Source organism: Lynx canadensis, chromosome B2 (assembly GCF_007474595.2).
Source record: "Lynx canadensis isolate LIC74 chromosome B2, mLynCan4.pri.v2, whole genome shotgun sequence".
NCBI classification, from domain to species: domain Eukaryota; kingdom Metazoa; phylum Chordata; class Mammalia; order Carnivora; family Felidae; genus Lynx; species Lynx canadensis.
Genome location: NC_044307.1, coordinates 95,208,907 through 95,224,198, shown reverse-complemented (window position 1 = coordinate 95,224,198; position 15,292 = coordinate 95,208,907).

The following is a 15,292-nucleotide window of genomic DNA, read 5'->3' as shown; positions in this document are numbered from 1 at the left end:
TGGCTCAGTCGATTGAGCGGCCGACTTGGGCTCGGGTCATGATTTCGCGGTCCGTTGAGTTTGAGCCCCGCGTCGGGCTCTGTGCTGACAGCTCAGAGCCTGGAGCCTGTTTCGGATTCTGTGTCTCCCTCTCTCTGACCCAACCCCGTTCATGCTCTGTCTCTCTGTGTCTCAAGGATAAATAAACGTTAAAAAAAAAAAAAAAAAAGTAAGTTACGGTAATAAGGTACCCACTGTACCCCCGTTTTGAAGATGCAAAGCTAAAAGCATGGGAGGCAATAAGGCAAAGACCAGGTCTCCTGAAGCAATTTCTCCAATGCAGAAGTTCACTTGTAAAAGACCCTGTGGCCACGAGCATTTAAAAGTTTATCTAATCTGGCTCCTTAATCAGGATAAGAGGGGATTCTATATTGGGAACCAAATTTGCAGCAGAGAAACAGAAACAATTGGATGGAGAAAAGGATAAGTTTACCTGCAAAAGAAAGAATGGGAAGAAAGAAAGAAAGAAAGAAAGAAAGAAAGAAAGAAAGAAAGAAAAGAGAAGGAAGGAAAGAAGAGCCGGGAGAAGGGGAGGGAGAAAAGAGGGAGCGAGGAAGGAAATGGGTAACAAACCATGAGGTGCCATGCTAACCTAATTTCATACCAAGTTCTGTAACTCACCCTTAAATGACAGAACAAACCAGTATCCAAGGACATCCCAGTGAATAAGGAAAATATTGTTCATAATTCGGCATAAACGTACACTGGTGGCGTGGTTAACATAAACCGCTAACACTGTGGCTACCTACTGCCACAGGTTTTTACACCCGCTCTGCCTTAGGCAACTAGGGAACTGATGATAGGAAAATAGCATCAAAGTGAAACTTCACCTCACATTCTAAGGTAAGGATTCAAACGATCGCCAAATGAATAAGGAAAGGCATTAAGATAATTCTACCACACTGTTTATGACAAATAATAAGAAACACTCACATGGGGGATGCCTGGGTGGCTCAGCCAGTTGAGTGTCCAGCTTCAGCTTAGGTCATGATCTCACGGTTCGGTTCGTGGGTTCGAACCCTGTGTCGGGCTCTGTGCTGACAGCTCAGAGCCTAGAGCCTGCTTTGGATTCTGTGTCTCTCTCTCTCTCTCTCTCTCTCTCTCTCTGCTCCTCCGCTGCTCCTATTCTCTTTGTCTCTCAAAAATACACATTAGAAAAAAAAAGGTACAAATAAATAAATAAATAAGAAATACTCACATGGTACCTGTAGAGAAATGTTGGAACAGAAACAGAATGGAGCAGAAGATGTATATTACAGATGAAGAGCACACTTCAGAAGAACAAAATTTTTCATAATTGCTTTGATTCCCAAAGATTTTAAAGAAAATAATGAGCTCTGCAAAATAAGAAAAGACCATGTCAGATAACCCCAGCTCTATGTCTGACCCACCACATAATCTTGACTGAAACAAATAAACAAAATCACTTGTGTGTGTTTAAAAAAATTTTTATGTTCATTTTAGTACTTATTTTTGAGAGAGAGTGTATGAGTGGCGGGGAGGGGCAGAGGGAGACACAGAATCTGAAGCAGGCTCCAGGCTCTGAGCTGTCAGCACAGAGCCCCACACAGGGCTTGAACTCATGAACCATGAGATCATGACCTGAGCTGAAGTCGGATGCTCAAACGACTGAGCCACCCAGGTGCCCCTGTGTGTTTTAATGTGTGTGTGTGTTTTAATGTAAGCTCTGGGCCCAATGCAGGGCTTGAACTCAATCCTGAGACCAAGAGTCGCACACTCCACAACTGACTGAGCCGGCCAGGCACCCCAGTAAACGAAAGCACTTTGGGACTTTTTTCTTTCTGTATCTGTAAAATGTAAATGAAGGGGTGCCTGGGTGCTTAGCTCTGACTCTTGATTTCCTCTCAGGTCGTTATCTCTGTTTGTGAGTTGGAGCCCCCTATAGGGCTCCGTGCTGTCATATGGAGCCTGCTTGGGATTCTCTCTCTCCCTCTATCTTTGCCCCTCTCTCAAAATAAATAAACTTTAAAAAATAAGGGGCGCCTGGGTGGCTTGGTCGGTTAAGCGTCCGACTTCGGCTCAGGTCATGATCTTGCCGTCCGTGAGTTCGAGCCCCACATTGGGCTCTGTGCTGACAGCTCAGAGCCTGGAGCCTGTTTCAGATTCTGTGTCTCCCTCTCTCTCTGTCCCTCCCCTGTTCATGCTCTGTCTCTCTCTGTCTCAAAAATAAATAAATATTAAAAAAAATTTTTTTAAATAAAATAAAATGAAAATAAATGATCAAGTCATGTAGGAAAAGACTATCAATACACATTTAACTCACATAAACACAGTTAAGTTTAAATAACTCTGGCAATTATAGAAAGGAGGATATAAATCTTATAATTATTGAAAGAAAATCTTAGTGTATAAAAATCAACTGTAATAGTCTAGGGCAAAATTCTCAGAGCATGTAAACAAAACTTTGAAGTTGTGGGAAATGGAAAGCAATATTGGTGCCTTATTTTACTTCTGTGTCATAAGACACAGCTACTAGAAATGCTAACTCCATGGTATGGTTTGATCATGTTTTTACTTTTAAATAAGGGTAAGAACAATTTTCACTTTCTTAAAGCTATGTACAGGTGGTACAAGAAATGGGCTATTCAATTAGACTCATGTATCACAGAACTTCAGATATGGAAGACATCTCTGAGAATACCTATGAAAGTATCTAATGGCCTAAAAAATTCTATTGTTTCATTTCAGACTCTGATCAAAATGATGCCAGTCAGCTGAGCCCAGTGTGTGCATTCCTCACTCAACGCCAGACAGCTTAATAATGGTTCATTAAGCAGCTAATTAGACTTACATTATTCTCAGCCACAGGCTCACAGACCCCGCCCTATGGACACACCTTTGGCCTGCTTCTTGCTCTTGGTGCATCTCACTTTGTATGCTATTCAGAAATAGCCCACGAGAGATTTTTGTGTTCTAGGAAAAAACCAAACCAAACAAACAAACAAACAAACAAATGAAGGTTTGCTTTTTAAGTGGCCTGTCAGTGCACTGATTTTGATTTGTTGAATATGCTTCAAAAGCAAAGGAAATTTAGTGATTGTATGGCTTAAATCTAAAAGGAGAAACTGAAAAAAGTTGATGGATGGTTGGCAAGAAGCAGCATAGGAGTGTATGTGCAGGGCCATAACTAGTATGGTTTTGCGAAGAAGAACATTTTGCTATCATGACCTGAAGAAAATCCCAGATACATAGGTTCAAAGTCCACTTATTCAGTTCTTGAGATGTTAGGGTATTTGCCTGTAGGGGATTCTTGCATGTAGAATCTCGTCCTGGTCTTTTTTTGGCAAAGTACCAGTTGGTGAACATCCAGGGCTTGCAAAATGATCACTTAAAATGAGATTTTTAGGGGAGCCTGGATGGCTTAGTTGGTTAAGCATCCAACTCTATTTTGGCCCAAGTCATGATCTCATGGTTCGTGAAATCAAGTCCCGAATCAGACTCTGCACTGACAGCTCAGAGCCTGCTTGGGATTCTCTATCTCCCAATCTCTCTCTGCCCCTCCCTGCTCATGTTCTCTCTCCAAATAAATAAATAAACAATTTTTAAAAATTAGATGTTAATTCTTGTTATAAGAATTATCACTATAATTGAGATTGTTTTCTAAATGTGAGTTTATCTACTTCAAGCAAACATTTACCTGTTTTCCAATTATCTTGTATCATAAATCATAATCTTGAAAAGAAAAAAAAAATTAAACCGACATCAGAGACATTGGTGGGATTACAGTTCTTAAGTGCTGACATCTAGTGGTTGTTGCTGTTTGATAAAGTACTTCCCAGGTTCTTTTCTGTGGGTTCTGTCGTAATAAGTTTTTTAAACTAGTTACTTGAAAACGTTAAATAATTTTATTTCTCCTTATAAAACCCTGTGCCCTTCAAATACTTTGGTTATGAAAAATCATTCTCAAACCTTCAAATTAAATAGAATTTTCAAATATTTCCTCCCATGCAACTATGGCATTCAGAAGTGCTTTCCCATCAAAACATCTGCTACATGCAATGACTTTCAAGAGGATCATGGAGGAGAAGTGGGAGGTACTAGAGTACAGGCAAGGAGTTTCCTAAACCTCTTGAAATGTAACTAGTTGTAAGTTTTTCTTTAATGTCTGCTTATGAATGTGAATAGCATCAGGGATGATCATAATGTTTAAATTAATTGGTATTTCCTGGAAGCCTACCTCTCTTCCGGTGATCACAAATGATCAGAACGAAACGATACGCTTATGAAATGAAATGAATGAAAACATACACATATTAGTTGTGTGCTATTCCCAGAGTAGCCCTAGGGATACAAGATTAATTTTTATGGACCCTAACAATGAGAAATTTTAAGGCAGGGAAGACAAATGTGTCAATGAGATAATTGCAGTTTAGTATGATAGGTAGACTTTTTGACTATGGTAGATTGAAAAGCAGAAAGGAGGAAATTACTAGAGAGGTGAAGAAAAAAACTCTAAAACAGAGTTTGGGGGTGCCCTGGGTGACTCAGTCGGTTAAGCACCCGACTCTTGATTTCAGCTCAGGTCATGATCTCCCCATTCGTGAGAATAAGCCCCATGTTGGGCTCCATGTTGACAGTGTGGAGCCTGCTTGGGATTCTCTCTTTCCCTCTCTCTCTCTTTCTCTGCCCCTCCCCTGTTTGCACTCCCATGCACACATGTTCTCTCTCAAAATAAATAAACTTTAAAACAATTAAAAATATAAAACAGGTTTTGAAGACTGAATTAACCAGGTGACAAAAGAGAGGCGTTTTTCATTTATTCATTAGCTATTACTGAATATTTTTTGAACACCTACTATATGCCTAGACATAGCATGTGCGAAGGCTAGAGTTGGAAATGGTACTTTATGTATGTTATTGCTGAAGCAGAAAATAGAAATTAAGGGAGAAGTAGGAAATGAAGGTGTGTAGTGGGAAAGACAAATCTGAGTTCAAATCTCATATCCACCACTCTTATTAGTATGTAAACTTAAGCAAATAACATAAACTCACTAACTATCATTTCTCCCATCCATACAATGCAAGAAAACAGTTTCACAGATTATTGAGAAAGTTAAATGAGCTAATAGATGTGCAACTTCCTCGCATGGAATAATAACAGATTCTAGTTAGTGTATCCATCAGCTTTTGCTGCATACTTAGCAACCACAAAAATCTTTGTGGCCTACAAAAATTAGCATTCATTTTCATGCTCACTGGTCTGTAGGTCAAGGGCAGATTGGCTGTTGTAGGGTTGGCTGGGAAGCTCTGCTTCATGTTATGGGTCCAGCCCACATATCTCATTCTGGGCTCAAGATATAGGGACAAAGGCTATCACTCTCTTATAGTGATGACAGAAGTGCAAGCCAAACCATGCAGGCTCTTTTCAAGCCTCTGCATATGTCACATTCATAACATCCCATTGGTCAAATGGTTAAATCTGACCACATGGTCAACTCGAAGGTCAAAGAGTAGGAAAGCACAAAATGCCTCCGTGAAGCCATGACAGGTGTATGCTGTATAATACTACCAAGGGGAATAAGATTTGGGAGTGATGTATTTTGTTAGTTTTTTTTCTGGTTTTTGGTTTTTCATTTTATTGCAAAGCTTGCGTATCCTAAGGAGCTTGGACTTCATCCTGCAGGTACTGTGAAATATCTGATCAAATCTGTGATTTTTAAAAATTTTTTTTAAGTTTATTTATTTATCTTGAGAGAGAGAAAGAACATTAGCAGAGGAGGGGCAGAGAGAGAGAGAGAGAGAGAGAGAGAGAGAATCCCAAGCAGGCTCCACACTGTTAATGCAGAGCCCAATGCAGGGCTCAAACCCATGAACTGTAAGATTATGACCTGAGCTGAAATCAAGAGTTGGACACTCAACCAACTGAGCCATCCAGGCACCCCTCAAATCTGTGATTTTTAGAAAGCTCATTCCCTTGATGCCATGAAGAGTGGGAGTAAAGAGGAACAAGACTAAAAGCAAAAATACCAGTTTCAGTAACTTCTTAAGTCTAGAGATGACAAAGGCCTGGGTTGAAAGTGTGCTTTAGGATGCATAGAGGCAGGATACTCTTGAATAAAAAGAGTAGTATAGTACATGGAATCCCGAGTCTGAATCCAGAAGAATTTATTGGTTTTATTTTATGTGCTTTGTTTTTAAAAATTGTTAAATAACTCTGACCAGAGTTGTTGCTCTTAAGGTCATGGAATTTAGATTTGATAAACTAGAAGTAATCTTAAATTGTATAAAATAGTGTCTTTGTCAATTGATGCAGAAAGTGAAGCTCAAGCAGAGATATGCTAGCCTATACCAGCTTGTTGGGAGCCAGTTGTTAAATTTGCAGGATTTTATAGGCAGGTAATTTACACTACCATTATTGAATATTAAATTGCATAAACTTATAATGAAATAAATTATACCAAAAATGAAGGTAATCACTTTTGCTTCCAGCCAGGATGAAGTAGTAAGAAATGGATTTACTTGCCCACCTGAAAAAAAATTTTTTTAATACTTCAACAAAATACATGAAATAAGAGTTTTCTAGACACTGGACATTTGGTAACAAAAGACAGTGATCTCCGTTAGATGAGAAACAACAAAGGAACCCTACAGTTGGCTCCAACTTACCTTCCTTGAGAAAGGTTCAAGGCCAGGAGCAAAGGGGGAGAATGTGGATAGAGCTGAGAGTCCAGGAAGACCAAGGCGGCTAGAGTTCTCCAGACAAAGTACCAGAAAGGAGAGAGTTGCAGAGAGAAACTACTTCAGAACTCTTTAGGGTCCCTGCAAAGCATTCTGCACAGTACTTACCAACACATGCATTAAGGAAATCTCTTTAGGAATGAAAAATAACTATCTGGAAGGATTAGAGGAAATAGTATTCTGTGCTAATACATGATCTGAAACAGTGCCTGTTCCCACCAGCTGGAAAAGCTCATAATTTGGGTGCAATACTCAGAAGGGTCTTGCCTCAGTGGTGGGGAATAATTAACTCTAGACTAAATGCTGCTGTGGCCCCACCTTAAAAAATACGAAAATTGAGACCCAAAAGGAAATATTTTCCAGTAACAACTACATCTCAGAAATAGCTCAAGAAAATACAGAGGAATATAAAAATATGCAGCACTATGGGGTGCCTGGGTGGCTCAGTCGGTTAAGCGTCTGACTTCAGCTCAGGTCACGATCTTGCGGTCCGTGAGTTCGAGCCCTGAGTCGGGCTCTGGGCTGATGGCTCAGAGCCTGGAGCCTGCTTCCGGTTCTGTGTCTCCCTCTCTCTCCGCCCCTCCCCCGTTCATGCTCTGTCTCTCTCTGTCTCAAAAATAAATAAACGTTAAAAAAAATTAAAAAAATATGCAGCACTCAACAAAATAAAATTCACAATATCCGATCTAAGATTGTCAGGAGTGTAAAATAGCAGAAAAGCAGAAGCTACAAGAAGAAAAATCTGTCAATTAAAACTGACTCAGAATAGATACAAAGGTTACAATTAACAGAAAAACAGTAAAACAACTATTTATTTTAACTATGTTCCATGTGTCCAACATTTAAGTAGAAACGTGGGAGATCTAAAAGAAGACGCATATAGGGACACCTGGGTGGCTCAGTCAGTTAAGCACCCAACTTTGGCTCAGGTCATGATCTTACAGTTGGTGAGTTCAAGCCCCACATCGGGCTCACAGAGGCTCTGTCCCTCTCTCTCTGCCCTTCCACAGCTTGTGCTCTCTCTCTAAATGAATGAATGAATGAATGAATGAAGACCCATATAGAATTTCTAGGGATGAAAACTACAGTGCCTGAGATGAAAAAATCTCAGGTTGGATTAACAGCTGACCCAACATTACAGAACATTGGTGAACTTCAATACATAACAATAGAAACTGTCCATAATGAAACCCAAAGAGCAAAAAGAATTCTTTTCTTTCTTTTTTTCCTTGCAGTAAATGTGTGGATGGGAATGTGACATGTGAATGGGGGTATGAAATGTCATGTTGGGAATATTTATATCATGGAAATTGGCAAATTCCAAAAAGCATGGCCACTCCTCTCCCCAACCCTCCCCCTCATCCGAAGAGCCTGTTAGCTAGAGAGACAGGTCTGAAACCAGGTGTCCTATTCCCAAATCCAGTGTTCCTTTCACCAAACCATACCACCCATCTCACCAGCATAACTACAGACCTCTGAGAGACACACGGGGGAAGGTGGACTGAAGCAGAGACCGAAAGGGCCGTTTCCTTCTGCCTTCCAACCAGAGGAACAGTACTAATTAGGACTGTGGAACAAGTAAAAGTAGGAACAATATAAACTCTCCAAGTTTGTACTTTCAAAAAAAAAAAAAGACTGTGAAGCATAAGACAGTTTCCTTATTTCTTCTAATTTTTACTTCTTCACTACCCCCTCAACTTCCTTTCCATCTCCTTTTCTCCTGATAAAGAAACAGGTCTGCTGTTAGTAGTGTTGAGCAAAAGGAATAGATTATTTATGCTGGCACTTCAGCAATCAATGAAAACGTTTGTCCTCTGATGATAACATATGAATATGGTAACTATATTTCTGCCCCCCACGTCAGGCATATAGTTTGGAGATGAAATTTGTGCATTTCCATGTATGTGTTTTTTTTTTAATTTTTTAAAGTTTATTTACTTTGAGAGAGAGAGAGAGAGAGAGCAGAGAGAGAGAGCACGTGTGCATGGGAGTGGGGGAGGGAGAGAGAATCATGAACGAGCTCTGCACTGTCAGTGAAGCCCCATGCGGGGCTTGATCCTACGAACCATGAGATCATGACCTGAGCTGAAATCAAGAGTCAGATGCCCAAATCAACTGAGCTACCCAGGTGCCCCGCATTTCCATGATTTTTGAATACCATGGGAAGAATATTTGAAACCTGGATTTTACTGGAAAACACATATACACTAATTTTCAGTTGTCACCAGCCTGTGGGTACAAATGGACATAAATAAGTGATCAAACGAATTTCACATTAGTGCCCCTACCTGCTCTCAGAAGGCTTCCAGGCTCCTTCTGACTGCCCAGGGCATGTTTCACATTGGCTTGGGAAGCCCTCTTACATGCTCAGGAATTCTGGTCACCTGGTTAATGTGCTGCATGAATGAGGAAGCCCCTGAAAGTGGTGCCTTCCTTTGTTGCCCACATCCAATGTAATATTGAATCTGTTAAAAGTGCCATCTTTCATTGCTTTCAGAGCTGCCAAATATGATGCCAGGTCATGCTGTGCTGTGACAAAATGTGGAAAATGCCCCCTTCCTTGCTTATATCCGGCTGTGTTCCCTTGGCTCCTAGAGTATCATATAGTGTATTCCTTGGCATTTTTTTGTGGCTTCTCTTTCTGGAGTGTTCCACTAGGAATTAATGGAGCTGATGGGAGCATGGATGGCTCAGTTGGTTAAGTGTCTGACTATTTTGGCTCAGGTCATAATCTCCCAGTCTGTGGGTTTGAGCCCACATCGGACTCTGAACTGACAGTGCGGAGCCTACTTGGGATTCTCTCTCTCTGCCCCTCCCCATATGTGCATTCTCTCTCTCTCTCTCTCTCTCTCTCTCTCTCTCTCTCTCTCTCTCTCTCCCCCTCTCTCTCTCCCCCTCTCTAAAATAAGTAAACTTAAAAAAAAAGGAATCAATAGATCTGAGCTCCAGGAAAAACATGCAAGACACATATATATACTATTTTCTCCATCTTTGGCTTCTGGGGTGTGACTTGGGTGGCAGAGGGGGTGTGGTGGGGAGTAGGCTGTGCAGATGTAGGAAATGGCAGGGGAGAAAAGAATAAAAGCAAGTTAAAATTAGGTCCAGACACGTCTAAATGCTGTTTTTTTTTAATTGCTTAAATTTGTTTGTTTGTTTGTTTGTTTAGGTAATCTCTACACCCAATGTGGGGCTTGAGCTCACAACTCCAAGATCAAGAGTTGCATGCTCTACCGACTGATACTAGTTTTGACTCAGGAAGGTCCCACTACATCCAATCATGTGAGTAACCTTCAATTTTTCCTATGGTGGTAAAAATTGGTCTTACTTAAACTCTCCAACCTGATTCTCATTACAGAGATGAGATACGAGGGCAGCACATAGAGAGATGGTCTGTGGTTGCCTAAGGGAATTAAAACAAGTGTTGAATAATATTGCCCAATAGCTTAGCTTTCTCTTTTTATTCAATCAATGATCTTTCTTATTCTACTACTGAATCTAGTGTTTTTATTTTTTATTTTGAAGATTGAGAAGGGTGCATTTGAAAGGCATAGAGAAGTACAAAATAAAGAACTCTGTCTTTTTCCTTCTTTTACATAACTTTACTATTAATTGAGGCATAGATGCTAGCATGTGAAATCAATTTTATAAAGAGAAAAAATGAGGCACTGAGGGATTAAATGTCTTCTTTCACAAAGCCCCTTCAGGCAGAAATGATCTAAGAGTCTGTGTTTTTTAACTCCTAGAGCAGCAAAACCCCTGTGTTGGCTGCTTATCACCTTGTATTATCTACTCAAATCATAGTGTCCTATCTGCTGATAAATATTATGGAGGAACATCTTTATGTTACATTTTGGTATTTGTTTATGACTGCAGCCCATGTAGTTGTTGAGGGTTTTCGTGTTCTGAGCCTTTCTACGATGGATATTAGGGAAATAATGAAAGCTTTAGGAACACAGTTTTGTTAGAGAGTGTGGTTTTACATCTCTTATAATTCTCCAGGATGTAATTATATTTACATCTCCTATAATTCTTGCAAAAGACTGCCAATCATATGCAAATTAAAAACTCCAAAGGTTTAAAACCATACTTTACGTTCTAAAACTGCAGAAGCAATTGGATGATTTAGTCAGGCAGGGGGTTTGTAGGGCTCGGTTCTAATATTAGACAAATCAGTTCACTCATCTCTAGCTGACCTATTTGTTCATCCATCCAAGTCATTACTCTAATCTCTCTATAGCTCCGTGTTCTGTAAGGTAATTAGCACATATGTGAATCATTTGTAGCAGGCAGTGTCACCTCCTTGACAGTAAATTTAATCTAAATACATACATTTATTAAAAAAAAAAACTTCCTTCTTTAAGAGGAGCAGCTGATTAAGTGGAAATGGGTGTGATACACCTTGGCAACAGTTATCAAGCAAGTGTAGAACCCTCCTCATTCTATATATGAGTATTACTGATGCTGGTAGGGTGCCTGGATGGCTTAGTCAGTTAAGCATCCAACTTTGGCTCAGGTTATGATCTCACAGTTCCTGAGTTCAAGTCCTGCATCTGGCTCTGTGCTGACAGCTTAGAGCCTGGAGCCTGCTTCGAATTCTGTGTCTCCATCTCTCTCTCTGCCCCTCCTCTGCTCACGCTCTGTCTCTCTCTCTCGAGAATAAATACTTAAAAAATTTTTTTTAATGACACTGGAGGACTCTTTGCTACATGAGTGTGTGTGTCCAGTACTTTATGGGCATGGGAGGCAATGATAGACAAAACTAGTTAACTAGATGGCTTGCAGTGACCATTCCTACTCATGCAATTATACTCTTTTAGTTCCCTTATATATCTTTTGAAATTATGTATGAAAAACAGTGTCCTGAAAAAGTAGTTCTATGAACTAGTAGAAATATATAAATGTGTTTTTATATATTTATTATATATACACATTTATGAATTCATTATTACATACATAAACATGCCCAGATATTTTAAAAATTTATTTATTTATTTTTTGAGACAGAGTGAGAGAATGTGCATGTGCAGGAGAGCATGAGTGGGGGAGGGGCCCGGAGAGAGGGAGAAAGGGAGAGAGGGAATCCCAAGCAGGCTACGTGCTGCCAGCAAGAGCCCTTCACAGGGCTTGAGCATACCCAACACCTGGTAATCACTGCTCTGTTCTGTTTCTTTTGAATTTGTCTTTTTTATATTCCACATAAGTGATATCATGCAGTACTTGTCTTTTTGAAAACCAGAATTTTTGCCTTCACATAAACCGTCATTTCAAACATCTGTAAGTCAGATCAGCTGACCTGAGCCAGAGATCAAGAGTCAGATGTTTAACCCACTAAGCTACCCAGGGACCCCAAAATGCACATACATTTTATCTATTTTTATTTCTATTTCTATTTATCTATTCCTGTTATGCATATATACACCCACCCCACCCCCATACTCACCCCCCCATGACATATCACGTACAGGTATTTTCTACATAATATGGAGAGAAAGTTTTCTTTCAAACTGTGGCTTATATAGCTGATATGAGGAAGAAAATCAAGGAGGGTAGTGAATACTCCCCTTGAGTTTGTCAGAAGTCTCTTTCTTTCTTTTTTTTTTAAGATTTTTTTTTAAGTAATCTCTACACCTAACATGGGGCTCCAACTTAAAACCCTGAAATCAAGAGTTGCATGCTCTACTGACTGAACCAGCCAGGAGCCCCCAGATGTCTTTCTTAGTAGTTTACTCCTATGAACATCATTGCTTGTGTGGAATGGACAAATCATATCATTTTCCAAGGGGTAAATTAATTTTAGTTGTCGAAACAAAATCATAGATGGTATGGCCATAGCCATTTGAAAAAAAAGAGTGTCACTTTTTTTTAGAAAGTTATTTATGTTTTTCAGATTTCATTGATGTGCCCTCATCCCACACCTTTCTTTAGGTCAGGCAACTCTAATCTTCTTCTGAACTTTTTCCTTGCAGGAGTTGGCCAACTATGTCCTATGGGTCAAATCTGGCTTATAGTCTGTTTAAACTAAGAATTTTTTTATGGGGTGCCTGGGTGGCTTAGTTGCTTCAGTGTCTGACTTTGGCTCATGTCATGATCTCATGGTTTGTGAATTCGAGCCCCGCATCGGGGTCTGTGCTGACAGGTCAGAGCCTGGAGCCTGCTTTGGATTCTGTGTGTCCCTCTCTCTGTCCCTCCCCTGCTCATGCTCTGTCTCTCTCTCTCTCTTTCAAAAATAAATAAACATTAAGAAAAAGAATGTTTTTTACATTTTTAAATTCTTTTTTAAAAAGTTTAAAAAACGAAAGAGAATATATGATGGAGAAGAATATGTGGCCCACAAAGGCCTAAAAATATTTACTATCTGGGGGCGCCTGGGTGGCTCAGTCGGTTGAGCGTCCGACTTCGGCTCAGGTCATGATCTCACGGTTCGTGAGTTCAAGCCCCACATTGGGCTCTGGGCTGACAGCTTGGAGCCTGGAGCCCGCTTCAGATTCTGTGTCTCCCACTCTCTCTGTCTCTCCGCTGCTCATACTCTGTCTCTCTCTCTCAAAAGTAAAATAAAAAAACAAAAAAAAAATATTTACTATCTGGCCCTTTACAGAGAGAAGTTTGCTGACCCCTATTCTAGAAGTTGGCTCAAATCTGCTAATAGCATCTACAGAAGAAAAATCATTGTGGTCCAGGTATGGCCCTTAATCTTCCTAGATATTAGGCAAGACCTGAATGTGCTTTAAGCAGAAGTATAGTTTTCTGTTTATCTCTGAACAAAGAATAAGTCTCTTATCTGGGAAGGTATTCTATAACCAACAAAGCACAATTTTGGAAAAAGTACATATGGGGCACTGAAGAAGTTTAGGGATACCCATGTAGTCACATCGTACCAAATCTACTATAAAGGCCGATGAAGAGACTTAACTTAGTGCCCAATGACATTTGCGTCCATAATAATTATGCCAATGGTGCATCAAATTTAAGTGGGCATATGGCCCTCCATAACTTTGGCTTGTTTAATTGCCAAACTCTTGAACTTCTATTTAAAATTTCTTCCCACTAAGTTGGCACCATTATCAATCTCTGAGAAAGGAACCTCTGGTGTTAAGAATCTTACCTACTATACTCTTGGTTTGTTTTATCTAATGAGTCTGTCCTTTATTTAATATATTTAAAAAGACAGTATAAGGATTCTCTTACCCTTAAATAAGAGATGCTTTCTTCTTTAGTGGAAAAAGTATTTATATACTGTGGTTAATTGTCTATTTCTCCCAATTGTGTTGGCACCCCTTTGTTTTGGATAAAATCAAAACAAAATTTCTCAATTTATACACACATGTACATACATACATACATACACACACATACACACATGCAGACACACACACATCATTTTCTTTCTAAAGGACGTCCATATAAAGTCACTTTTTGTCTAGAGAGATTGAAAAAAAAATGTTAAAATGAAATACCTAATAAGAAGGTGGGGATAATCATGTCAGTATGCATCAATTTCCCCTTCCCCGGGGACCTTATCCCTCTTTTTGTTCTTTTTTCTTTATCTTCTCTGAGTTAGTGCAAAAGAATTGATAGTGAATTAAGTAAGGCACTGCTTCCAGATGTCAAAACCTTGAGGCTCCAGAAGACCTAGGTCACAGGTGTAATCAGTAGTATCTGTTCAATCTTGTTCACACCTCTGAGCAGTGCAAATCTGTTAGCTCTTATCTGTCCATACCAGGATTACTTCCTGAAGCCATTGTCTCACTATTGGTGTGCATTGAGTGCTTGTGGATTTGAATGAACTTGAATTGAATTGAATTGAATTGAATTGAATTGAATTGAATTGAATTCAGATCCAAATGCAAGAAGACCTAACTCTAGTTGCACTGTTGTGAAACCTTGTTGCCTGCTTCTGTACTTGAAAGTGTTGTTTCTAGTCCTCAAGCCTGAATGCCTTCTGTTTTCTATTGTATTTAGCCTTAGCTTATACTCCAGTCCTGCTTTTTGACCTCAGATTTCGTTTGCTATTTCCCTGAGTGTGATTCCTGCATATCTGTCTTTGGATTTTAAGACCTTCACCATGCTTCTGCCTGGGCTCTGTTGCTGCTGGATTGACCTGTGCATTTGGCCTCTGAGCATGGTCTGTGCCTTTGATCTAGCCACTCCAGATACACAGTAACAGATGCTTTTTTGTAGGAGCAAGCTTTCTACCACAGGGAGAAGGGAGGCGAGAGTGCCACTGTCCATGGTTCTGAATCACCATTGCACTGTTACCACGTGATTACACTTAATTCGCCTAGTTCTCCAGCCTAATTCATGGTCTTGACCTCTGAGTTCTACTTTGCCTTGCATTAAACAACGACATTATTGTAATTTGCAAAGCACTCCAGGAGGATGCAATGTGGAGCCACTAAAATAGGGAACTGGGCTTGCATCTGCCACCTAGCTTATTTTCCTTTAACCAAGAGATGCTTAAGACAAAACATTGTGTGGAAAAACTTTTACATCATTTCCCCAAATTATTTTCTTTTCTCAACTCCTCTATTTTTCTCAACTCTTTAACTGTCATTGC